A 27,568-nucleotide genomic window follows, 5' to 3' on the forward strand; every position below is an offset into this window, starting at 1 on the left:
TGATAGCTAAAGAGCAGATGAAGTGGTTTGAAACTAAGATGCCATGAAGTTTCCCGGTCGATTCAGTGAGGCATGAACCCGACAATATTTGGCAAGAACAGCCTGAGAGCCATCATTGGCAGCTGGTAGCATCCCATGCATCTATCTAATGATAGGGCCACATCGACTGGACAGGACAATGCAATTCACATTGCCAGACTCTACATCAAGGCTTGATATAATCCAACAGCACAATGCTGCTTGACTGAAAATACCAGCTCTGTGCCATATTAATTGTATCATAGAACAATACAACTGTGCCAACAAATCTCAAATTCGACCATTGTCAATGCATTCAATGCCTGAAAAATAGGACTTCTAGAATTATCACTTCGGTGAGGAACGGTTGGAATAAGTTCAGAAAGAACAGGCCATTGTTTTCAAAAGTAATTTACTGGATGAAGCAGTTGAGATGTTTTTTATGATACAGTATTATAAGGTACTAACAGACAAGAGTGAAAGACCTGGAGGCCTGCACAATTGCTGCAACTGCGACCAATCAACTGCCTAAATGTTGTGCTGACAATGTATTGGCAGCACTATCAGAACCACCTGCCTTCCTGTGTTTCAGTAAGTATGCTGCTAATGAAGGCCATGCCTCAGTTCGACTCACTGATCCATGTGGGCATCGACACATATATTTCAATAAGCCCTGTGAATTCTCCTCTCATGGTTGCCTGCCTTCTGTGATCAAGCTCGCTGTTATTTCATGGAGTGCAAGCCTCAACAAATATTCCCAAGGTAAGAATGTCCAACCTATGGTTATATGGTGAGCTGAAGAGGCTTTGATGGAGCATAAATAACAGCTTCGACCAGTTGGATGAATGGCCTATTCTATCCTGTAGATGTCTAAAATTCTATGTAATTCTATAAGTCTTTTCTATAAGTCTATGTAATTCTACACATCAAAATTTTATAATTCTTGATTTAATTCTATAAATTGATTTATATAAATTGACAAATTCTATGTAATTCTAAAAGTCTAATCCTATGAAGATTTATGCAAAACTGTGCAGGTTAGATGGATTGGCCATGATCAATGCATGGGGTTAGGGCGGGGGAGTGGGCCTAGGTAGAGTACTCTTTCAGAGAGTCTGTGCAGACTTGATGGGCCGATTAGCCTCCTTCACCACTGGAGGGACTCGACAAATTCTATGGGTTCTAAATTCTATAAAATTCCATGTAATTCTACAAGTCTAATTCTATAAGTCTGGCATCCAACTTCGAAGCCGAGGCAACTCTGTCCTGGTTGCACTCATTTTCTCCTTTGCTGGTTTGTCATATTGCCGTGGAGGCTTAAAAGGGGGAATTTTAAGTTTTGGTGAAAAGATCCGAATGCAGAACATCAAGATCAGCCATTTGCGATGTATATAAGTTAATAGAGTTTATATGGGACTCTTGAGACTCCATGGTTTGAAGCCAACAAGGACAAAACTCTTGAGCACTCCTGGAGTAAGGACTTTCTTCAGAAATACTGAGATTTTGTCTCAACCTACACACCTGATGCCCATCTGCAAAAATCTTTAACCTTATTATTTGTGTTCATTGATATGTGGTGACAGGCAATCAGTGATGGGTGACCTAGGCTAGTGAATGGGCTGCATGAGTGGCCCTCCTTCATTTCAGTGGGCGTCAAGATTGAAATCGGGCTTGTTCACTAACCATGATCATGTGAATCAGATTAATACATTTAATACATGTGACTATTTCATAGTACATTATAGAAACTACTTAATCATTTAGATAATAATAAAACTTCCATCAACTTCTAATGATAAAAAAGAAAAGAAAATGTTATGATTTGGTCACAAAGGGAACGCCAGCACCCACCTCACTTCACTTGGCCTTGCCTTACACGTGCGTCACATCATTCTATTAGGAAAAAAAACTACACAGACGTAAATCAGTGGAATGTGGGAAACCTGCACGTGGTCAACAGTCAACAAAATTCCTTGTGGGCCGCACTCAGAACCTAGATAGGCCGTAGGTTGCCCACCATTGCTATCAATAGACACACTAAAACAATGGTTGCTGGGTTAGGACATGAGGACAAAGTTAACGCATTTGTGACATCATGTAGAATGCCTAGAATATCAAGGGTTAATGTAATATCATAATTGACCACTAGATGGAGCTAGATGCTGAACTATATAAAGAACTGACTCTCAGGCTTCTGGGAGAGGGCTGGAGAGAGTGCAGAGGAGAGGTATAGAGGGTGCAGCGTACAGTTAGCGATAGAGTGTAGGGACTAGTATTAGTAGAGTGTAGATTGTACATTACGAGATTATTGCTTGCTATAGGAGTAAGTGGTCGAGCTTTAATAAGTAGTGTAAAAAATGTTAGCTTTGTTATTGAACTTCGCTCCTGTGGTCTTTGTGAACACTACGACATTCATCTTGATAATAAGAATCACAAAGAACACCACAACATTAACCTGTGTTAATGTTGGAATCCTGTTATAACCAGGTTTAGGCTTCAGTCTGTAATAGAGAGCAGCTGTCACTCATTAGGGAAAGGTTGGGGAATTTTTCTTAAGTAGTGGTGATAGTGGCAGTGGTGGCAGTAATAAATCTATGTGAAGGAAAAGACTGGCTCTAGATTTGCTCTTACCCCAATGTAGGAACAATAAATTTAACCTCTGTAACTCCGTAAATAAATTTAGAAATGTGTAAAATTGAGTCCTCTTCATGAAGAGTCAATTGTCAGTCCAGAGAGCAGATTGTCTTTTCTGGAATCAAATGACTAAATCTTCGAACTCTTAACTTTAGAAGTATCTGAGATGTAGTGGGGTCAACCAGCACAATCTCACTAAGCAAGATTGCATCTTCAGGAAATCGGATAGACTCTTGAATGAAATGCAAGGGTATGAGGATCGAGCAAGAGAATGAGATTGATTGTATTTTCCGATAGAGATCTGACATGGACTTGATAAGCTGAATGGCCTCATTCTGTCCTGTAATGTTTCTAAGGACAGGGGGCTGGATTCGCTGTTTTATGGGACTAAGGCCCCACGTTGTTTTGAAAACTGTGGTCTTTTACACCAGGAAAACTGGTGTCTAAAGGTCACAGGTTCACCGTTTTGCTGGGGGCTAGCAGGCAGCTGTTGTAGAGCTCGCAACTCTAGCTGCCGATATGGTCCCCCTCATTTCCGGGTCAGAGGCCGCGCATGCGCACCGCGGCGGCCTACAGCGGCCGTGCCGTGCTCCACGGCGGACTCAGCCCGCAGAGCTGGACCGGCAAAATAGTGCCCCTCATCAGCCACACGCGCACCCCGGACCGCCCGCCCACATTGCCCCCAGCCCCAAATGAAGCCCTCACCCCGCCCGCCGATCGGCCCTCCCCTGACTGTGGCGGCCCCGGACTGAATCCACAGCCGCCACGTGAGGATCTCGGATGGTGAGACCACACAAGCCCCACGCCATTGGGAATTCGGCCGGTCAACAACGGAGCATCGTGGGGTGGGCCTCAGGCAATGGCCTGAGGCGGTGGATACTCGGCGTGGCGTACTATACTAGTACTCCGATATTCAGGGGGCGGACAATTTGAAAACCGCCGCTGCTTCCAATTTCGGCACCGAAATGGATTCTCCACCCCGTCGTCGAACGCGATTTTGGCGTCGGGGTGCGTAGAATCCAGCCCAGGTTTTTCAAATGGGAGGGGTTTCTCGCCTGGCCTCCCAAAGTGTCAGCAGGGAATGCAGCCTGCTTCACCGATCCGAGCTGTTTGGCGGCCATTTTAATGCTCCAACATCTCGGAGAGGTTTGCCTCAGGGTGTGGCCTGCCAATCTGAATGGCTGCAGCACACTATGCACAACTGTACCCCGTAGCTTAATGGCTAGGAATGGGACTACATGCAGTCCCTACATTCTATGTCCCAAAGTCCAGGACCAGGTAAGTAGGGCCTCGCGTGGGAGGAGAGGTGTAGCCTGAGAGGAGGTAAGGAGAAGTGAGTTGGGGGTCTTGATGAAAAGGCCAGGAGGGGGTGAAGAGAGGACTTTGTGGAAGGGTGTCCAGTGTGGAAGGAGAAGGTTCAAGTAGGCGATCCCACTTTCCCATCCGAGACCTGAATTGGGTAACTTTGCGGACATCCCCCCTGTCCATGGTCATTAATTTCCCACTTGAGGGTCTCTATTGGTGCAACGGTAGGCAGGCTGTCCGAGATCTTGCTGTCCCATTGTAAAAATGCAGAGAGAGATCAATGCGGGCAGGGGAACCTGGTGGGGGAATGTAAAATTCAGCCCTATGACTCTATTGGATGACATTTTCTTACCTGACTGCAAGAAACATTTTTTTTTGATTCATACCTATGGAACTTAAAGCACTTGTTGTTGAAATAAGCAATGATTTGAATTAGGATCAGGAACAAGATAATTCAGATGGTAATCATTTGCACAATGGGTAAATGTGAGCAACATATTTCAAAAATTAAACATTCGCATCTTGCACATCAGCAGATCATGTACTGCCTGTCAATGACCAACATTATATTGTCCTCACCAGTGGTGTGGGGTTTGCTACACTGTGATCCTTCCACAATTAATGTACATTATTATTTGCTATCCTGTCTTGCAAAGGGAAGAATCATACGCATTATATGAATGATAATCTTAGAGAGTACAAATATATGTACTGCTTGCCACACTAGAAAAGTGAAGTGCTGTCTATGGCAGGCATTGTCAAATTCGGGGGCGCGACCCGTGGGTGGGTCACGGGTGGGTGTCGGGAGGGTCACGGAGCCGTCCGTTGCGGCGCTCCCGATCGCGCAAATCTGCACGCAACAGCCGCAGCAGCCGGCTGTTAATACCGCCGGCTGCAAGCGGCCTTCAGAATGGCCGCGAACATGTAAAAAAAATGCGGCCGCACTGCTCATGCGTGTCAGATCATCGGCGCGTATGCGCAAAACTATGTGCATGCGCGCCGATGATCGGGCAAGCATGCGCAGTGCGGAGGCTTTTTTTTTACACTGTCGCAGCTTTTTAATTTACAAGTTGGAGGGATTTTATTCATTTTATTCATTTATTTTCATTTTATTTTTATTTTTTTCATTTATTTTATTCATTTTTTTTTACAAGTTCGGGGGGGTTTTATTTGATAAAATTTTCCAGGAAAGAAATGCAGAATTTTGGACAGATGGAGACTCCATACTTTCCGACACCGGAAGGCTTCACCTTCTTCCAACAGGTTCCATTGGAGGAGCGTGTACGAGGGCCAAAGGGACCCAAAACCATATCCTCCATTTTTGTCAGCAGCAAACAAGGTAAGAGAAAATGGTGGGTCGCACAGATCAGCAGGCATAGGCTGCGAAGGCCGGCCGGCAAGGGTTGCGAAGGTTGGCTGGGTTGGGTCCCGAAGATTGGCCGGTTGGTAAAAATGGGTCCCCAGATAAAAAGTTTGAAAATCACTGGTCTATGGTAAAGCCATTAAACCTAAGCCCATGTATCTGTTGAGGTGGACATTAAATGATTCAATTGTTCTCTTCAAAGTAAAATAGGGAGTTCTCCGGGTGCCTGAGACAACATTAATCCCTCAACCAATAAAGCTAGTTTAATAAAGCCATTTAATTCCAGTCTTTAACATTGAATGGTCCTTCTACCTTATCAGATAGCTATTTACTTCAATCTAAGGGAAATATATGTCATATCTCACCACAGCCTCGTAAGATAATTGTGTCTCAGACCTACGCATTGCCGGGTAAAGTCATTGCGACATTGGCCCATATAAAGTAAAGTGAGATAATGGATAGTCATCATTCTTAGGCGTTGTTCGTTAAATCAGACACCACCTTTCTTATCTCTTCCCACATACAGCGGGTATGAAGACACAGATTTGACCCTGGTGCTGGTCGATTCTCATGCTTACTGGATCTGCTGCTTATTTGTCAAATGCCCTCTAGACCTGTCAAGGGTATTGCTTTGCTGCCTCGCATTGTGACAATAATTTACAGGACATCACTTTAAATGCGCCCCGTCCACGATTGCATTCACTCATTGTGCATGATTTGCAACACTTAAGTGAGTATTATAGCAGTTCAATAGTGATAATAGGGAGTGCCAAGCAGAACATCTCCCAACAAACAACTTTACAGTGGGTCTGATCAGCTTGTTTTGACCTGTACTATTGGTGACACATCAAAGCTGAAAAATCTGTCGCCACTAAAGTTGCACAGAACTGCCTGTGAAGGGCAGCACGGTGGCGCAGTGGGCAGCACTGCAGCCTCACAGCACCGAGGTCCCAGGTTCGATCCCGGCTCTGGGTCACTGTCCGTGTGGTGTTTGCACATTCTCCCCGTGTTTGCGTGGGTTTCGCCCCCACAACCCAAAGATGTGCAGGATAGGTGGATTGGCCACGCTAAATTGCCCCTTATTTGGAAAAATTAATTGGGTACTCTAAATTTAAAGAAAAAAGGACAGCGAATTATAGAATCATAGAATTTACAGTGCAGAAGGAGGCCATTTGGCCCATCAAGTTTGCACCAGCCCTGAGAAAGAGCACCCTACTTAAGCCCACACCTCCACCCTAACCCCGTAACCAAGTAATCCCACCTAACCTTTGTGGACACGAAAGGCAATTTAGCGTGGCCAATCCACCTAACCTGCACATCTTTGCACAGCTACGAAGCAACAGTGCTAACCACTATGTTACTGTGCCGCACGGTTAAAAGCCGTGGAATTTACAATATTTTCTGTATTCATTCAAAAGATCTGGGCGTATCTGGCTAGGCCAGCATTTATTGCCCAGTCTGAATTGCTCTTGAGAAGCTGGTGATGAGCTGCCTTCTTAAATCGCTGCAGTCCCTGTGTTGTCGGTATACCCACAGTGCTGTTGGGGAGGGAGTTCCAGGATTTTGACCAGCAACAGTGAAGGAACGGCGATATATTTTCAAGTCAAGGTGGTGAGTAGCTTGGAGGGGGACTTCTATCACCTACAAATTTGCAAACACATCCTACATGTATGCTCCTGGGAGTCTCCTTCATCCTCAGTCACTCCCAGGCGCCTGGGATTTTCAAGGGGCCAGAACTTCTTTAGGGATGGCTGCTGGGAGACAAGGCCTACTGTGGTGACCCACTGTGTTCCTATATTAAGGGTTGTATGGTAGAACCTGCACTACAGGTTCACCTGGGCCCCTGCATGCTAGCTCCGCCCAGGAGCCGGGTTATAAATATGCGTGGCCTTCAGCTCGCAGCCATTTCGTCAGCTGCTGTAGGAGGCCACACTTCAGAGACTAATAAAGCCTCAGTTTGAATTCAACTTCGTCTCCAGCCAAATTGATCGTGCCTCAATTTATTAGCATCTGATTCAGAAGATGGACCTCCGGATTAAACCATATCGACTGCAGCTGGATCCACACGTAAGCGACGCCAGAAAGGACTTTCAGCACTGGCTAGCTTGTTTTGAAGCGTATATCAAAGCGGCGCCGACCCCTGTTCCAGAGGCTCAGAAGATTCAAATCGTACTCCAGACTCAACTCTAAAATCTTCCCGCTGGTCCAGGATGCGCCCAATTCCGCTGACGCTATGACTCGACTCAAAGAGAGTTATGAGCAGAAGGCGAACACGCTCTTCGCCAGGCACGCGCTCGCAACGCGTACTCAACTAACTGGTGAGTTAATCGAGGACTTCTGGAAGGCCCTGATCCCACTAGTTCGGGACTGTGACTGCCAGGACGTTACAGCTAAGGAGCACTCAGATCTCCTTATGAGGGACGCTTTTGTAACTGGGATTGGGTCCGATGTTATCAGGCAGCGGCTCCTAGAAGGGGCCACGCTCGACCTCGCAGAGACTAAAACACTGGCGTTTTCCATGACGGTCGCCCTGCGCAATGTACAGTCCTACGCCCCCAACTGCGCGGCCCACTCCTCCTATGCTTCATGGGCGCCACAGGCAGCCACCCCAGCGGGGGCGCTACCCACCCAGTACGCCTGCGCTACGCGCCAGCGGTGATCTCCGGGGGACTCCAAAGCTATTTTTGCGGCCAACAAAGACACCCCCCCCCAACGCTGCCCAGCCCGCACTGCCCTTTGTAAGGCCTGCGCGAACAAGGGCCACTACGCAGCGGTGTGCCAGGCCCGCTCAGCGGCAGCGGTCGCCCCCACCTCCCCCTGCAATCACGGACAATGGGCACTGCTATCCTCCCCTCCTTCCCAGGCCATGTGCGTGCAATGGGCGCCACCATCTTCTCCCCCGCACCAGGCCCGCTCAGCGGCAGCGGTCTCCCCCACCCCCGCGGTCACGGACAATGGACGCTACTATCCTCCCCTCCTCTCCAGGCCATGTGTGAGCAATGGTCGCCGCCATCTTCTCTCCCGCTCAACACGTGCGTTTCATGGGCGCCGCCATCTTGCTCCACCCCCGCAACGTGTGTTCCATGGGGCCGCCATTTTGTGACCCCCAGGATCTCCGGGCGCCACCATCTTGTCCACCCCGCAGCACACGGAGACCAACGGCGTTTCAAGACCCCGGCGCAGCGGCTGCCTCACTACCCGACGATCAACCATGACTCGCATCCATGGTAATCGACCAGTCCAGACCACACACTCTGACCAACGCATCCACCAGCGTGAAAGTCAACGGCCACATGACCTCCTGCCTACTGGACTCCGGGAGCACTGAGAGCTTCGTACATCCAAATACGGTAAGGCGCTGCTCCCTTAAGGTACACCCTACCAATCAAAGTATCTCCCTGGCCTCCAGATCCCATCGCGTAGTGATCCGGGGGTACTGCACGGTCACGCTCACAGTCCAAGGCGTAGAGTTCCATGGTTTTCGCCTCTACGTTCTCCCTAACCTCTGCGCTGCACTTATCCTTGGCCTGGATTTTCAGTGCAACCTCCAGAGCCTGACCCTTAAATTCGGCGGACCCTTACCACCCCTCACTGTGTGCAGCCTCGTGACCCTAAAGGTCGATCCTCCTTCCCTCTTTGCCAATGTAACTCCAGATTGGAAACCCGTCGGCACCAGGAGCAGACGGTACAGCACCCAGGATAAGGCCTTCATCAGGTCCGAGGTCCAGCGGTTGCTTCAGGAGGGAGTCATCGAGGCCAGCAACAGTCCCTGGAGAGCTCAAGTGGTAGTGGTTAAGTCTGGGGAGAAAAATCGAATGGTCGTGGACTACAGCCAGACCATAAACAGGTACACGCAGCTCGACGCGTACCCCCTCCCATGCATATGTGACATGGTTAACCAGATTGCACAGTACCGGGTCTTCTCAACGGTGGACCTGAAATCCGCTTACCACCAGCTCCCCATCCGTAAATCGGACCGGCCATACACCGCCTTTGAGGCTGACGGCCGGCTATATCACTTCCTTAGGGTCCCCTTCAGCGTCACCAATGGGGTTTCAGTCTTCCAAAGGGAGATGGACCGAATGCTCGACCGGTACGGCTTGTGGGCCACGTTTCCGTACCTAGACAATGTGACCATCTGCGGCCATGATCAGCATGACCACGACGCCAACCTTGCTAAATTTCTCCGCACCGCCACTCTCCTCAACCTCACGTATAACAAGGAGAAGTGTGTGTTCCGTACAAACCACTTAGCCATCCTCGGCTATGTGGTCCTGAATGGAGTTCTGGGGCGCAATCCCGACCGCATGCGCCCCCTCATGGAGCTTCCCCTCCCCCACTGCCCAAAGGCCCTCAAACGCTGCCTGGGGTTCTTCTTGTATTACGCTCAGTGGGTCCCAAACTATGTGGACAAGGCCCGCCCACTCATACAGTCCACTCATTTCCCCCTGACGGCAGAGGCCCAACAGGCCTTCGCCCGGATCAGAGCTGATATTGCCAAGGCCACAATGCACGCCGTAGATGAAACACTTCCTTTCCAAGTAGAAAGCAACGCATCGGACATCGCCCTTGCCGCCACCCTCAAACAGGCAGTCAGGCCCGTGGCATTCTTTTCCCGCACCCTCCATGCCTCTGAAATTCGGCACTCATCCGTCGAAAAGGAGGCCCATGCTATCGTTGAGGCTGTGCGACATCGGAGGCATTACCTGGCCGGCAGGAGATTCACTCTCCTCACTGACCAACGGTACGTAGCCTTCATGTTCAACAACACGCAGCGGGGCAAGATCAAAAATGACAAAATCTTGCGGTGGAGAATCGAGCTCTCCACCTATAACTACGAGATTAAGTATCGCCCTGGCAAACTCAACGAGCCCCCAGGCGCTCTATCCCGAGGTACATGTGCCAGCGCACGGGTAGACCGACTCCGGACCCTGCACGACAGCCTTTGTCACCCAGGGGTCACTCAGTTGTACCACTTCATTAAGGCACAAAATTTGCCCTACTCCATCGAGGAAGTAAGGACGATCACCAAGGACTGCCAGGTCTGTGCGGAGTGCAAACTGCACTTCTACTGGCCGGACCGCGTGCACCTGGTGAAGGCCTCCCGCCCCTTTGAACGCCTCAGCGTGGATTTCAAAGGCCCCCTCCCCTCCTCCGACCGACACACGTATTTCCTCAGTGTGATCGATGAATACTCCCGTTTTCCCTTCGCCATCCCATGCCCCGACATGACGTCTGCCACCATCATTAAAGCCCTTAATTCTATCTTCACTCTGTTCGGCTTCCCTGCCTACATCCACAGTGACAGGGGATCCTCATTCATGAGTGATGAGCTATGCCAGTTCCTGCTCAGCAGGGGTATCGCCTCCAGCAGCTACAACCCCTGGGGAAACGGACAGGGAGACAGGGAGAATGGGACGGTATGGAGGGCCGTCCAGCTGGCCCTACGGTCCAGAAATTTCCTGGCCTCCCGCTGGCAAGAGGTCCTTGCTGATGCACTACATTCCATTCGCTCATTACTTTGCACTGCTCCTAACAATACACCACATGAACACCTTTTTGCCTTCCCCAGGAAGTCCACATCCGGGGTATCACTCCCAACTTGGCTCACAGCTCTGGGAACCGTGCTTCTCCGTAAACATGTACGGCTCCACAAGGTGGACCCGTTGGTGGAAAGGGTGCACCTGCTCCACGCAAACCCACAGTACGCCTACGTGGCGTTCCCCGACGGCTGTCAGGATACCGTCTCCCTCAGGGACCTGACACTAGCAGGTTCCACCCCCACACCACCCCCGTCGCCCCCGGTGCCACCCTCCCCTCCCCCGCCACCCCCATCACCCCCCTTAGGACTGTCCGTCCTCCCCCTGCCCACCCCCGTTGATGAAGAGGATTTTGGCACGCTCCCGGAGTCAACTTCGACCACGACAGCACCAACATCGCCGGCTCCACTTTGTCGATCCCAGAGGACGATCAAGGCGCCGGACCGGCTGAACCTCTGACCGGCCCACCAGATGACCAGAGACATTTTTTTTTCACTGTTCTGTAAATATTAAAGATTGCGAATTGTATATAGTTATCCACCCCCCCCGCCGGACTCAATTTTAACAGGGGGTGAATGTGGTAAACCACTGTGTTCTGATATTAAGGGTTGTACGGTAGAACCTGCAGTACAGGTTCACCTGGGCCCCTGCATGCTAGCTCCGCCCAGGAGCCGGGTTATAAATATGCGTGGCCTTCAGCTAGCAGCCATTTCGTCAGTTGCTGTAGGAGGCCACACTTCAGACACTAATAAAGCCTCAGTTTGAATTCAACTTCGTCTCCAGCCAAATTGATCGTGCCTCACCCTACCCACTTAAACACTGGGTGATAGCTCCAGTGCATCGGCCTCAGACTTGATATTCCAACCTCCACATGCTCCCTCATAGAGCAGACCATATGAATTCTGAAGATGCGATTCACTGCATGGACCACTCAAGCAGCTCTCTGAAAAAGCACCGGGGAGGGTTGCCTGCAGTTTGCTCTGCCCATCATAATCTGGCTATGCAAAGAGATGAGTCCTTACCACAAGGTGAGCAGAGGGAGGATGAAAACTCAGCAGAGGATGAAGATGAGGAGGCCCAAGAAATCCAGGGAGCTCCGGAGGGACAGTTTGAACGCGCTGATGCCACAGAGGATGACGGAGGAGATGTGTCCATGATATTTTAATAACTGACAAGTCCCAGGAGGAGGAAATTTAAATCCAGTCACCTGGAATCATTTCCTCTAGCCCTCCAAGCCATTTAATGCCATCACAGGGGCGGCACGGTGACACATAGTTAGCACTCTGCTTCACAGCGCCAGGGACCCAGGTTCAATTCCAGTCTCGGGTAACTGTCTGCGTGGAGGGTGCACTTTCTCCCTTATGTGCTTCGGTTTCCTCCGGGTGCTCCGTTTTCCTCCCACAGTCCAATGATGTGCAGGTTAGGTGGACTGTTCATGCTAAATTTCCCCTTGGTGTACAAAAGGTTAGGTGGGGTTACTGGGTTTCGGGGTTAGTATGGGGGCATGGGCCTAGATAGGGTGCTCATTTCAAGGGCCAGTGCAGACTTGATGGGCCGAATGGCCTCCTTCCGCACTGTAGCGATTCTATGATTCTCTTCTATGATTACTGAGAGGATGGGCCCTGCATTCACACTTGGGCATTTTGACCTCAAGATTCGCTAGCATTTGATCCTTGCTATGGTCATCGGTGACCCGCTGACGTGGTCACTCTGTCCACTTAAAGTCTGACAAAGAAGAACAGCGATGTGAGTCAAGGTTTGATGCTTAACCACTATTTAATGACGTAAACACTGCCATGAAGGAATTGTGGACCGTCCTGGGTCTCTCATCCAAAGGTGTATGTCTTAGGTTCAGGCACGAACGCTGAGAAGACCCAGATGCCACCAGAGCAACATTGCCGATGAGCTGTCCTCACCATTGCTGCCCCTTGAGGAACAAGGGTTCAAAACCTTCCCATCATACACTCCTAATAAAGATTTACACACATCTCCTTGATAACACACAAGGGTCCGGACACTAGCTGAACTGAGGTTGACATCATATTAATGTTAATCTTAAAAATGGGACACTCTGACTGAGTGAGCATCGAGATAAGAGGGATTACAAGGAGAAAAATCAAAATATTTCTAGTTGATCAGAACATTCACGTACCAGTCCAATGAGTTTCAATAAGTGAAGGTTATTCACAGTGATAGCACACCCGCGAACCAGAGGTGACATCAACCTTTTTTAATCTTTCCTAACCCTATCAATACGCCTTGGTGCTGCTCTGACGTCCACAGCAGAGGTAGAAGCAGCCCATTGACTGATATGTCCTAATGCCTGTGATGACCTGGGCGGACGGCCTCTGGTGGCTCGAGCCTGGAGGGCTCCGGCCTGATGATAAGCGTCTCCTGCTCAGGCGCAGAGCATCTTCGGTGGCCTACACTGCTGGAATTTGTACGGGCACAGACACAGGGGGTCCCTGAGCGGCTACACACTCTTTGGATGTCCTGGGTGGAGGCCCTAGAGGTGCCTGGTTGCTGCTCATCCTCCCTGTGGGCGCCAGAGAGACCAGACCCGACTCCTGCAGGAAATAGACCACCTAGAATGAAAGCAAAGTGCCTCATCCCCATGTTACTTCCATTCTGATTGTGCCCACTAGACTGCCTGGCCAAAGTGTGCAGGGTCGATCACAAATCCAGCAAGACCTGCTGGACCAAGGTCGCCAATCTTCCCAGGGTGGCATCAAAGCGCTTGCATGTCGGAGCCACAACATTACACAGGACTCGGACTCTCCCTTTCTTCATTCTAGTCTGCTGTGTAACTATTGAATTTCTACCTGATATACCACCACCTCCTTTTGCATCTCCCCCAGTGAGCTTGGAAGCCGCTTCCAGGGGGGTCACCATCTGATGGGACTGAGCGGGTAGCTGGTCTCCAGCAGCCCTCCGAGTTCTGGAGACCTGGGGTGAGATTCTCCGTGAACCAGCGGGACGGGCCACTCTGGCGCTGAGGAGTGGCGTGGACCACTCCAGCGTTGGGCTGCCCCAAAGGTGCGGAATCCTCCACACCTTCAGGGGCGAGGCCGGTGCCGGAGTGGTTTGCGCTGCGCTGGCCGGTGCGGAAGGGGCTTGGCACCACGCCAACCGGCGCTGAAGTGCCTCCACTGGCCGTCGCGAGTTGGCGCATGCGCGGGAGCGCCAGCGTGTGCTGGCGTCATCACAGGGCAAGCGCAGGGGGGGTTCATCTCCGCGTCAGCCATCGCGGAGGTCCACAGCAGCCGACATGGAGGAATAGAGTGCCCTCACGGTCGCCCGTGGATCGGTGGGCTCCGATCGCGGGCCAGGCCACCGTGGGGGTACCCCCAGGGCCAGATACCCCCGTGCCCCCCCCGAGGACCCCGGAGGCTGCCCGCGGAGCTGGGTCCCGCCGGTAAGTACCTACCTTAATTTACGCCGGCGGGACGGGCCTAAAACAGGTGGCCGCTTGGCCCATCGCGGGCCGGAGAATTCGGGCGGCCCCGCGGCCCATTTCGCCGCGCCGGACCTCGCCATTCTCCGAGGCGGTTGGCGGGATTCATGTCGGGGTGATTTTTGGGAGGCCGGAAAATTCGGCAGCCGGCAGGGCCGGGATTCACGCCGACCCCTGGCGATTCTCCGACTCGGCGGGGGGTCGGAGAATCCCGCCCCTGGGCTTTCCCTGACTCCGACTGCTGTGGAAATGTGTTTGTGAGGTGTTCTACAGAAAATTACCCTGAGTCAAATCTTGAGTTATTCCCCATCAAGGTGCGTCTCCCTACACTGGTGGGGAGTCCGGGTGAACGTAGTGACCCCTCATCTTCAGAGGTGCTCTGGGGGCTTGGAGAAATGCTCAGCTGTGTGTTGGTGTTTGTTCCGTGCCAGCTTAGCCTGTATGAAGGTGAAAAAAAGACATGTCATCAGAGGGATGAAGCAGAGGTTGAATGAAATACATGTCACTTGTGTGTGGTGAGCGCTCACCAGAGCGGCCAGAGGATGGAGTGTGAGAAACATGACCGATGGGATGGATGGCGGTGAGGTTAAAGTGTCCATGAGAGTATGGACATTGATATGTGTCCCCCGCTAATGAATGTGCGTGATCCATGAAGAGAGGAGCCATTTGAGCACATGATGCCATGCTGGGAGTTTGAGACTGGAGGGAGATGAGGGAGGACTTACAATGGTGGTGCAGATGAAATCAGTCATCCGCTTCGAGGACTGTGTGATGTTTCTGACACGGGTGCCAGTTCTGCTGGCCTCCAGGGCAATGGCTTCCCAGGCCAAGGAGGGGAGGTTGCTGTGCTTCCTCGAACTATCCCGGGGTAGGGGACATTCCTGTCCACCCAGACTCCTCAAATCAAGGCCTCAAGGGTTGAAAAGTGGTGTAGACTTCTTCTTGAGGCTGCTAGCCTTTTGCCTCTTGGTTGCTGACATCCTGCATGTTCTCGTGAAGACAGGTGGGCTGGAGGGAGAGATGTATATGCATTGAGCTGCCATTTAAATATGGCACCTGGATCTTTGAACCTGTCGGTCGACAGCAGACGGATGGATCAGCTCCCAACCCACCAAGTGATACGGAGAGATACTTGCTGGCACATAATTAATGAAGCGACAATTTGGGAGCGGCTTCACATAATTCCGGCAAGTGGGATCTGCCCACCACCACCCTTAGAAATAAAATGGAGAATTCCACAATTCCACCAGAAGGTTTGGCAAAAGTCCAGTCGTCCATCCATAGTTTTTTATCGGCGTGATTTCCAATTTATCTCCTGAGAACTTTTTGAAACCACTCTCCAAAAGTCCAGGAGAAAATCCCAACAGCGAGGATGTCGGAAAAAGATTAGCTCCTCACAACTGCCTCCCCACCAGGCAACTATCAGAATGCTAGTGTAGGAATTGTATCATGTGAGCATCAATGCCTCCTGTAACCAAAATTTAGATCCAGCCTTCTGGTTATCTGCAATGGGCGGCATGGTGGCGCAATGATTAGCACTACTGCCTCACAGAGCCAGAGACCCCAGTTTGATTCCAACCTTAGGTGACTGTATGAAGTTTGCACATTCTTCCCATGTCTGCGTGACTTTCCTCTGGGTGCTCCGGTTTCCTCCTTTAGTCCAAAGATGTGCAGGCTAGGTGGATTGACAATGCTATATTGTTCCTAGGTGGGATTACGGAGATAGATTGGAGGATTGGGCCCAGGGTGCTCTTTCAGAGGGTGAATGGCTTCTTTCTGCACTGTAAGAATTCTATGATAAGTTCATCAATAATTATATTTATTTTAAAGTAAGATTTTTCCGGCATAGAGTAAGTCTATGATGACCTCTTTTCTCCAATGTCCCTACCTCAACAACCTTTCACCCCATCTCACTAATACCTTTCGAACTAATACGCAAAAGTATTCACAATAAATGGAAATGAAAATTATGTTCCATGCTTTCATGACTTTTTCTTGGGATGCTGGCAGCAATGTCCAATGTATAATTCTTGGATATTCTTGGATAGGGTAATCCTGAAGGGCTAGCAACCCAAAGAGATAGCAACCCAAAAGTGCCCGAGAGATAAAATTCCAATAAAACTCAACCAAATCAACTCAGGAATGACTGTATTCCATGACGTAACTCCCTGGCACCCCAGCAAATTCATACAGGAAGTAACCGAGACCAGGAATATCCCACAGTTAATCCGCAACCCTAATGAATTAGCTGACCTCAGCTAGGTCAGTGATAGGGGAGTTCTAATATTGCCTTCCCCACGACGTGGGTAAGGCAAATTCAAGCAGTTTCAAGCTCCTGACTAATTTCCAGTGAGGACTGTTAACGGGCAGCACGGTAGCATAGTGGATAGCACAATCGCTTCACAGCTCCAGGGTCCCAGGTTCGATTCCGGCTTGGGTCACTGTCTGTGCGGAGTCTGCACATCCTCCCCGTGTGTGCGTGGGTTTCCTCCGGGTGCTCTGGTTTCCTCCTACAGTCCAAAGATGTGCAGGTTAGGTGGATTGGCCGTGATAAATTGCCCTTAGTGTCCAAAATTGTCCTTAGTGTTGGGTGGGGTTACTGTGTTATGGGGATAGGGTGGAGGTGTTGACCTTGGGTAGGGTGCTCTTTCCAAGAGCCGGTGCAGACTCAATGGGCCAAATGGCCTCCTTCTGCACTGTAAATTCTACATTCTACATTCTATGCTGTAATGATGCAGTTTCACAGACTTCATTAGAAACACAAAAGGATTTATTAATAGGAAGAATTGTACAGGAGCCACACAGCTGCTATTAGCTCCCTGCATGTCTCCATGCCTCAGAAAGGACTCGACTCCCTGTGCTTATTTTTTTATTTAAAAAAATATATATTTTATTAAAGTTTTTCGATCAAAAAGAATTTTCCATTTTTACAACTTACAATGTAACAAAATGTACATTGACCGTTATTTAAATAATATATTAACTAACAGCAAGTGCCGAAAACAAAGAAACAAGAAAGAAGAAAAAAAAAGAAATAGTAACACTGAAAAAATAAATATAACCAACTAGCATGTAACAAAACAAAAACCCCCAAAAACCCGAATGCCCCCCCCCCGCCCCTCCCCCCTGGGTTGCTGCTGCTGTCTTTCCTGTTTTCCCTTATCTCTCTGCGAGATAGTCGAGGAACGGTTGCCACCGCCTGGTGAACCCCTGAGCCGAACCTCTTAGTGCGCACTTTATTCGCTCCAATTTTACAAACCCTGCCATGTCGTTTATCCAGGCCTCCACGCCCGGGGGTTTAGCTTCTTTCCACATAAGTAGAATCCTTCGCCGGGCTACTAGGGACGCAAAGGCCAAAACATCGGCCTCTCTCGCCTCCTGCACTCCTGGCTCTTCTGCAACCCCAAATATAGCCAACCACCAGCTTGGTTCGACCCGGACCCCCACCACCTTTGAAATCACTCTTGCCACACCCACCCAGAACCCATGCAATACTGGACATGACCAGAACATGTGGATGTGGTTCGCCGGGCTTCCCGCGCACCTCCCGCACCTATCCTCCACTCCATAAAATCTACTCAGCCTTGCTCCCATCATATGCGCCCTGTGTAGAACCTTGAATTGGATCAGGCTGAGCCTGGCACACGAGGACGAGGAATTTACCCTACTTAGGGCATCTGCCCACAGCACCTCCTCAATCTCTTCCCCCAGCTCCTCCTCCCATTTACCCTTCAGCTCCTCTACCATCATCTCCCCCTCGTCTCTCATTTCCCTGTATATATCGTACACTTTATCATCACCAACCCATGCCCCCAAAATCACTCTGTCCTGGATCCCTTGCGCCGGGAGCTGCGGAAATTCCCTCACCTGTTGCCTCGCAAATGCCCTCACTTGCATATATCGGATGCATTCCCAGGTGGCAAGTCGTATTTTCCTACTAGTGCTCCCAGACTCGCGAACGTCCCGTCCAAGAACAAGTCCTTCAGCTTCACAATTCCTGCTCGCTGCCAAGATTGAAATCCCCCATCTATCCTTCCCGGGAAGAACCTGTGATTGTTCCTTATCGGGGACCACACCGAGGCACCCGTCACTCCCCTATGTCGTCTCCACTGCCCCCAAATCTTCAAAGTCGCCACCACCACTGGGTTTGTGGTGTATTTTTTCGAGGAGAATGGTAACGGCGCCGTCGCCAGTGCTTTTAAACGAGTTCCCCTACAGGACGCCATCTTCAGCCTTTTCCACGCTGCTCATTCTTCTTCCCTCGTCCACTTACTTATCATAGACACGTTGGCGGCCCAATAATAATCACTCAGACACGGCAGTGCCAGTCCCCCTCTATCCCTACTGCGCTGCAGGAACCCCCTCTTTACCCTTGGGGTCTTTCCAGCCCACACAAAGCTCATAATACTCCTATCCACCTTCTTGAAAAAGGCCTTTGTAATCAGTATGGGGAGGCACTGAAACACAAAAAGAAACCTCGGGAGGACCACCATTTTAACCGCCTGCACCCTACCCGCCAATGACAGGGGCACCATGTCCCACCTCTTACAGTCCTCCTCCATCTGCTCTACCAATCGTGTCAGGTTAAGTTCAGGGAATGCAAGGTTCCCCAGTTCATGGCCACCTGGATCCATAGATATCGGAATTCCCTTGCTACTCTCCTCAGCGGCAGATCATCTATTCCCCTGCCCTGTTCCCCGGGGTGCATCACAAAAAGTTCACTCTTTCCCATATTCAATTTATATCCTGAGCACTCTCCAAACTCCCTGAAGGTCTGCATTATCTCAGGCATCCCCTCCACTGGGCCCGCCACATATAGCAGCAAATCATCCGCATATAATGACACCCGATGTTCCTCTCCTCCTCTAAGCACCCCTCTCCACTTCTTAGAGCCCCTCAGCGCTATGGCCAATGGCTCAATTGCCAATGCGAACAGTAACGGGGACAGGGGGCACCCCTGTCTTGTGCCCCTATGTAATCGGAAATAGTCGGATTGTTGCCTGTTTGTAACCACGCTTGCCACCGGGGCCCCGTACAGGAGCTGAACCCATCTGATGAACCCCTCTCCAAATCCAAATCTCTTCAGTACCTTCCACAGGTAATCCCACTCCACTCTATCGAATGCCTTATCTGCATCCATCGCCACCACTATCTCCGCCTCCCCCTCCGGTGGGGGCATCATCATCACCCCCAGCAACCTTCGTATATTGGCATTCAATTGCCTCCCTTTAACAAACCCTGTCTGGTCGCCATGTACCACCCCTGGGACTCAGTCCTCTATCCTTGTCGCCATCACTTTGGCCAGTAACTTGGCATCTACATTTAGGAGGGAGATGGGCCTGTATGACCCGCACTGCAGCGGGTCTTTGTCTCGTTTCAGGATCAACGATATTGTCGCCTCCGACATCGTCGGGGGTAGTGTCCCCCTTTCCTTAGCCTCATTGAAGGTTCACGTCAGAAGTGGGGCCAACAGGTCCACATATTTCCTGTAAACTTCCACCGGGAACCCTCTGGTCCCGGGGCCTTTAATGCCTGCATGTTCCCGATTCCTTTTACCACCTCCTCCACCTCAATCTGCGCTCCCAGTCAAGTCACCACATGCTCCTCAACCCTCGGGAACTCCAACTGGTCCAGGAAATGTATCATTCCCTCTTTCCCCTCCGGGGGTTGGGACTTATCCAGCCTCTCATAAAATGACTTAAACACCCCGTTCACCCTCTCCGCCCTCTGTTCCATCCTTCCCTCCCCGTCCCTGACTCCTCCAATCTCTCTCGCGGCCCCCCTCTTCCTAAGTTGTTGGGCCAGCAGTCGGCTCGCCTTTTCCCCATATTCGTATTGTATTCCCTGTGCCTTCCTCCACTGTGTCTCCGCCTTACCCGTGGTCAGCAGGTCAAAGTCCGTGTGTAGTTTCCGTCTTTCCCTGTATAGCCCTTCATCCGGGGCCTCCGCATATTGCCTATCCACCCTCAGAATCTCCCCAATCAGTCTCTCCCTTTCTTTACCCTCTTGTTTCCCCTTGTGGGCCCTTATGGAAATCAGCTCCCCCCTAACCAGCGCCTTCAGCGCCTCCCATGCTACTCCCACCTGGACCTCTCCATCATCATTGACCTCTAGGTATCTTTAAATACATCCCCTCACCCTTCCACATACCCCCTCATCCACCAACAGTCCCATGTCTAATCTCCAAAGTGGGTGCTGCTCCTTCTCCTCTCCTAGATCTAGATCTACCCAATGTGGGGCGTGATCTGAAATGGCTATAGCCGAATATTCCGTTCCTGCCACTTTTGGGATCAGCGCCCTTCCCAGGACAAAGAAGTCTATCCGGGAGTACACTTTATGGACGTGGGAGAAGAAGGAAAACTCTTTACTCCTCGGTCTAGCAAATCTCCAGGGATCTACTCCTCCCATCTGCTCCATAAACCCCTTAGGCACCTTGGCCGCTGCCGGCCTCCTCCCGGTCCTAGATCTGGAGCGGTCCAGCCCTGGGTCCAGCACCGTGTTGAAGTCCCCCCCCATTACCAAATTTCCCATCTCTAGGTCCGGGATGCGCCCCAACATACGCTTCATAAAACCCGCATCATCCCAGTTCGGGGCATATACGTTCACCAGCACCACCGCCTCACCTTGCAATCTGCCACTCACCATCACGTACCTGCCCCCACTGTCCACCACTATGGTCTTAGCCTCAAACAATACCCGTTTCCCCACCAGTATTGCCACCCCTCTATTTTTTGTATCTAAGCCTGAGTGGAATACCTGTCCCACCCATCCTTTCCTTAATCTGACCTGATCCGCCAATTTCAGGTGCGTCTCCTGAAGCATAACCACATCCGCCTTCAGTCTCTTTAGGTGCGCAAATACTCTTGCCCTCTTAATCGGCCCATTCAACCTTCTCACGTTCCACATGATCAACCGGGTTGGGGGGCTCTTTACCCCCCCCCCCCCCCCCCCCGCCCCATCGTCGACTAGCCATCCCCTTTTTTAAACCAGCTCCTCACCCGGGTCCCACGCTCCCGTTTGTCCCCCAGACGGCGCCCTCCCGTCCCGACCATCCCATCCCGTATCAGCTCCCCCTTCCCCTCAGCAGCAGCAACCCAGTTAATCCTCCCCCCCCCCCCCCCCCACCGCTAGATTCCCTTCTAGCTTGATTGCTCCCCCCATATTGCTTCCGGGAGTCAGCAAACTCTGGCTGACCTCGGCTTCCCCGTTTACCCTTGGCCTCCCTGCGTGTGAGGTCCCCTTCCTTCCTGCGCCCACTTTTCCCGCCACAGTTTCCATAGCGCGGGAACAAAGCCCGCGCTTCCCTCTCGGCCCCGCCCCTAATGGCGCAGCTCCCTCTCCCCTTCCCTGTACCCTTCCCCACTGGCGCCCACATTTCTTCGTGTTCCGTAGATATTCTCCCGCCTAACATTTTTACAGACAAGCCCTCCCCCTCTCCCCCCTTTACAATTCCTTGCCACCACCTCGCTACTTCTTTCCAAACATCCATTCCGCAAATCTAGTCCAACTTCTCTTCTTGAATAAATGTCCACGCCTCGTCTGTCGTCTCGAAGTAGTGGTGTTTGCCCTGGTGTGTAACCCACAGTCTCGCCGGCTGCAACATTCCAAATTTCACTTTCTTCCTGTGGAGCACCGCCTTGGCCCGATTGAAACTCGCTCTCCTTCTCGCCACCTCCGCACTCCAATCTTGGTACACGCGGATCACCGCGTTCTCCCATCTGCTACTCCGTGTCTTCTTTGCCCACCTCAGGACCATCTCCCTGTCCTTGTAGCTGTGGAATCTCACCACTATTGCTCGCGGTATTTCCCCTGCCTTTGGTCTTCTCACGAGGACCCGGTATGCTCCCTCCACTTCCAGGGGGCCCGTTGAGGCCTCAGCTCCCATTAAAGTATGGAGCATCGTACTCACATACGCCCCAACATCCGCTCCTTCTGTCCCTTCGGGAAGACCCAACATCCTTAAATTCTTCCTCCTCGAGCTATTTTCCAGGGCTTCCAGCCTTTCTGTGCACCTCTTATGTAGTGCCTCGTGCGTCTCCGTCTTCACCACCAAGCCCTGTATCTCGTCTTCATTCTCGGCAGCCTTTGCCTTCACTCCACGGAGCTTCATCGCCTGAGTCTTTTGCGTCTCCTTCAATCCCTCAATCGCCAGCAACATCGGCGCCAGCACCTCTTTCTTGAGCTCCTCCACACATCGCCGGAGGAACTCCTGCTGTTCCGCGCCCCATACCATCTGGGCTCCCTCAGCCGCCATCTTGCTTCTCCCTTCTCTTCTCTGCCGCTGCTCCAGAGGATCCTCCGCAATCTGGCCACTACTATCGCTTCTTTCCATCCACACCCGGGGGGTACTCCTTCCTTTGTCGCCTCACACTGGGTTTAGCCGTGAAAAATTTCCATTGGGGCTCCCGATAAGAGCCCAAAAGTCCGTTAAAACGGGAGGTGCCTAAACGTGCGACTTAGCTGGTCATCGCCGCAACCGCGAAAATCCTCCTTGTGCTTATTACCCACACTGATTCCTAGTTGGTCCCCCAAGCTAGGTGACCCTTACTCTGTTGTGTTTCCCTTGAAGGGGCAATCACCACAAATCACTACATTCCTCTCCCTTTAACTCCTTTATACCATTGTTAATAACTGAGTTACTTGATCCTAAATTCTAACTAAACACTACAGGCATGAGTTGGACAATTCTAAATCGAGTCTATGAGGGGGGGTTTCTGTTTCTTGTAGAGCAGCGTTATTTGGTTATCTGAGATGATGGTCATATAACATTAACAGGAGCTGCAATAACGAGTACCTTTTCTGACACAGGCAGTTCATCACTATTTGTTTCCACAGAGCTATCAGTTATGTCTATAAAAGGTCGATTAGGTACTCTGGTGCTTACGGGTTCAAAAACATTTCTTGATGGCAACACTGACTGCTGGAGCGTATCGCTCTTGCTCAAATGATCCACATGTTTACAAACAATCCATCCCTCCATGTCTACTTGTCATGACAGAGGCAATAATTCCGGGGATCTAACTTGATCCACTACCGAAGTTTCATCTTATGACACCATGTCATATTACTTAATATGTTTTTTAAAAATAATACACCCAGGTACATGTTATCACAATTCAACAAATTCTTATGTCATGACAGTTCTTTCGCAGTCTTGGTCGTATGACCTCTGTTTCGGATACTTAGCATATGTGATAACATTTCTTCTCTATTCAGCCTTTCAATTCAGCATCTTTTTCATTGACCATTTTATTAAATTGTTGCTTGTGCTTTTTCATTCGCATGACTATTTCAGCAATCTTCTTCTGGCACGTAATCAGTTTCCTTCTCTGCCTGAAGTACTGATTCTTCTGCCAATTTCAGTGTTTTTAACTCTTCAATTTGTTTCTTATTGCCAAGCTTCCCTTTTTCAAGCTCTTATTCTCCTGGTTCAATTATTCACTGGACTTGCTCTTATTTTCTAGTTGCTTTTCCATGGAGCTCCGCTCATTTAGCTCTCCTTCATCTTAACTTCATTTTGTAACTTTGTTGCAATTTTACTATTCTCCACCAAGTTTTCTGTCAGTCTTGTTGTTTTCTCTCGAGCTTTAATTATTTTTGCTGATCCCTCTTTATGTTCAATAGTTCCTGGTTTCTTTGGACGTTTTTCATTTCTGTGTTTCTTCCGAGAAGAATCCATCATGTTCTTTTTGGAGGTACACCTTTCACAAATGGAACCTTCATTTCTATGTGTCTTAACTTTAGCCAAAACATTTTGGCTTCACTGTTGGTCTGGTCTGTCTCCGATGAAATGTTGACTTGTTCCCATTCTGCAATTCTCTTGTTGTCCTTCATCTGGTGTCTTTCATTGCCCTCCTTCGTGGGTCTTTCATTTTTCTCCTTCTGGGCTCTTTCATTGCCTTCTCTCTGGGGTCTTTTTTTGCCCACTTTCTGGGCGGTATCTATTACCTCCTCTTTGAGGTCTTTGCTGCCTATGGATCTTTTTTGAGAGTTTTCCTCTATCTGAGGCCTGTCCTTTGCTGTCTTTTTGGGGTCTTCTAGTGCCTCCTTTCTGAGGTCTTCTTTTGCCCTCTTTCTGAGGTCCTGTGTTTGACGTCTTTGTTGTCTCTCCTTTGAGGTCTTCCGTTGTCCCTTCTTTAAGGTCTTCTCTAATTTTCGTGTCCATAGCCATTTGTTCCTTCTTCTTGTTGCCACTTTAAGTGCACTGCCACTGTAAATGTATTACCTGTGGTGATATACCTGTCGATAATATTACATGTACTCAGCAGTATGACCTCCCACTGGCAGGTGGCCATGTACTCAGGATAGTGACCTCCCACTAGCAGGTGGCGTCCGATATAAGTAACTTCCAGCTACCAGCCGAAGGTTGTAAGGGAAGATGAGGACAGTCATGCATAAGGGTAGTTCCAGGAGAGTCTAATGTAATTCTATGGTAACTTGGTCTGCATCTGATTGTTACCTTACCACGTGTGCACAATAAATCCTAGTTCTGGCTAAGTCACCAGTAGTTCTGTAGATTCATCGCTAGACAATAACGCAGAACACAACCTTTATCTCTTTAAGGTTATTGGTGCTTTAAGATGAGGTAATAAGCCCGTACCTTCCTGCTAGCGGCGGGAAGCCACGGGCCGTGGACTTTAAAAGAGAAATGTGCACATTTACTTGCACTTCGATAATGCGATGTACCTTCCTTTCTCTTCGGCAGGCTCTGGCCTTCAGCGTCACGGTTTGCGCAAGCTCCAGCACGGCGCAGAAGTGCAGCCCCACCCCTTTATGATGCGGCCAGTTTGGGAACGCCCATTGAATGCAGGCATTTAAACAATAAATTTAGATAGAAAATAACAGGTAACATTTTTGAAAAGTGTTTTAAAGATATACAACTTTTTTAAACATATTTTTTGCACTTTCTTTCAACTAGGCATTACTATTGTTGTTAATTCTTTTAAAATAATTTTTAAAAAATTATTTTAAAAAGGTGATTATTATTTATTTATTTTTTTAAATTACTTTTTCTGAGTTGTGATTATTATTTATAAGTGAACATAAGTTTGGTTATTTGTTTTGAATCTGTGGAACTATTTAAATCTACACTATATTATTATATAATTTAACGTGTGGCATGCTTAAAAATGTTTGTTTGTTTTAATTTGCTTCTGTCACCTTTGTGACAGACAATAGGAAGCATTTTGAATGATTGATGCTCCTTTTTAAGTTGGGTTACTTGTTTTCTCCTTCAGGTGGACGTTGGGTTGCATCTCTCCCCTTGCCACAAAAAATCGATGCTTTCTTCATCCATAAAGGGGCAGAAATATAATGAATATTATCCCCAATGCCACATAGTTCGAAGCCGACACTATTCAAGCTTCAAGCAATTTTGTTTCTCAAATTGTCTGTACTACACATAGTACCTTATTACCTTTTATCTTTAACAGTCTCATTTAGCCTGCGGGTTAACTATCTGTATATCTATCGACATTGAAAAATGCAGTGCTTTCGAAATCCCAGCACTCTGGCTGTGCCTTTTCATTACTGTCTTATTATACAAAGTGCCTCAGGGTGGAAGGTGGGGGTGGATAAGAAACAGTGACATTAAACCTCAACTAATTATTCCTGCAAATTGGCCCATGGAAACATCCCAGCTTAATTCCACACAGAACAAGATCTCTGCTCTGGTGCCTGCTGTGTTTCATCTATTAAAGAGAGAAGTGAAGAAATGCATCCCTCATATCTTGCTGGCTGAAATATTCCTTTCATGGAAACCTGGGATTGTGCCTGTTTCCCTTACACAATTAAAGACCTGTGAAAGCACTGGCACCGAATTGGAATGGTCATTTCCCGAGAATAGATTTCAGGCCACTAATTCCAAGGAAAGAGGAAAGGACAATTTATTTGGCACACTTCATAACTCCCTTACAGCCAATGAAGCACTGTTGAAGTGTCGTCACAATACAGAGAAACAATGCAAACAATCTGTACGCAGCAAGTTCCCACAAATAATGCGTGAATGTACCACAAGATCATTTGCTTTTAGTGACGTGGTCACTATGGAAACGAAATGGGTGCTCTCCCAGTTTTTGTCAATTCTACCCCAGGTTTACAGATTTTTCTCAGCCGCCTCATTTACCACAATCAGATTAAAAGCTGGCAAGCTATCATGAATACTTTAGATGCTATCTTTTCAATCGGACATGAAGACATGTTTTATGCTAGTTCTTGCTCTATTTCCCATGTACATGAGGAGAATCATTTGATCTTCAGGGCAAAGAGTTAAAGGATAGCATGTCAGTCATGATTAATGGGATTTTGACTGAATCTTGTCATGTACAAATTAAAGCATGGATATTAAAACCATACGCTGGCTGTATTTTACTGCATGTATGAAGAAACAAACCCTAAACTGGCACTTTAAACCTCCTCCGTTTTAGTTTAAGAAAAACTTTCTTTAAGTTTACTATCACAACATAAGACATTCTGTGTTAATCTTGTCCATATCTCCACGGCATTCTCTGGCATTGTTCGCCTAACAATTGTTTGCTCATATTTTTCTGTTACTACTTTGAGTTTTGTTTTACTCCTGCGTCCATTAGTGCATAACCCAAGTAGCTCATCTCCTCAAGCAACTCTCAAACGTGATTCTGGACAAGCTATTTACCAATGGACCGCAACAGATTTGAGACAAATCCCATCATCAATCAATGTCCATTTTTCCATCATGAGTGATTGGAGTTGAAACCCAACTAGCAGTTTTCCCTTCCCACTGCACTGCTACCCACCATCATATCACTATTTCAAATCCTGCCGGGGATCAGATAACTCAGAAAGCAGACTGGCCATTGAACCTAAGGCCTCTCAGCTTCATGCAGGAAGAAGACCATAGCCACATTGCTGCTAGAGTATGAAGCACTCTCAAGCTCAGATTCTGGACTTGCTTGTCTGCTTTTCAAACATTGTATTAAAAATATTATTTCATGGGATGTGAGCGTCGCTGGATAGGTCAACATTTGTTGCCCATCTCTAATTGCTCTCTTGCCACCTTATTGAACCGCTGCAATTCATACGGTTCGGGACACCCACCGTGCTGCTAGTGAGGGAGATACAGTAGATTTAGAAGAATTGATTTTGACTTTCTGAGGCAGTTTAACAAGGGCGAAGGCAAATTGGCATCGACCTCCAGGTTTTAGCTCCATGATTTTAAAGGAGTTAAAGATGGATACAAATGTCACAAGAAGGATATTGTGGGGCTATTTTCTGTAC

At 49.2% G+C, this 27,568-nt stretch overlaps 1 long non-coding RNA gene across 1 annotated transcript; it reads left to right on the forward strand.

The window, feature by feature from the left end:
* The first annotated feature begins 503 nt into the window (after positions 1-503).
* LOC140398019 (uncharacterized) lies at positions 504-27,568 on the forward strand. Its single transcript, XR_011937384.1, has 3 exons — positions 504-780; positions 25,020-25,159; positions 25,552-27,568. It is a non-coding gene; the product is annotated as an uncharacterized lncRNA (long non-coding RNA).

The sequence above is a fragment of the Scyliorhinus torazame genome, chromosome 21, assembly GCF_047496885.1.
Source record: "Scyliorhinus torazame isolate Kashiwa2021f chromosome 21, sScyTor2.1, whole genome shotgun sequence".
NCBI lineage: Eukaryota > Metazoa > Chordata > Chondrichthyes > Carcharhiniformes > Scyliorhinidae > Scyliorhinus > Scyliorhinus torazame.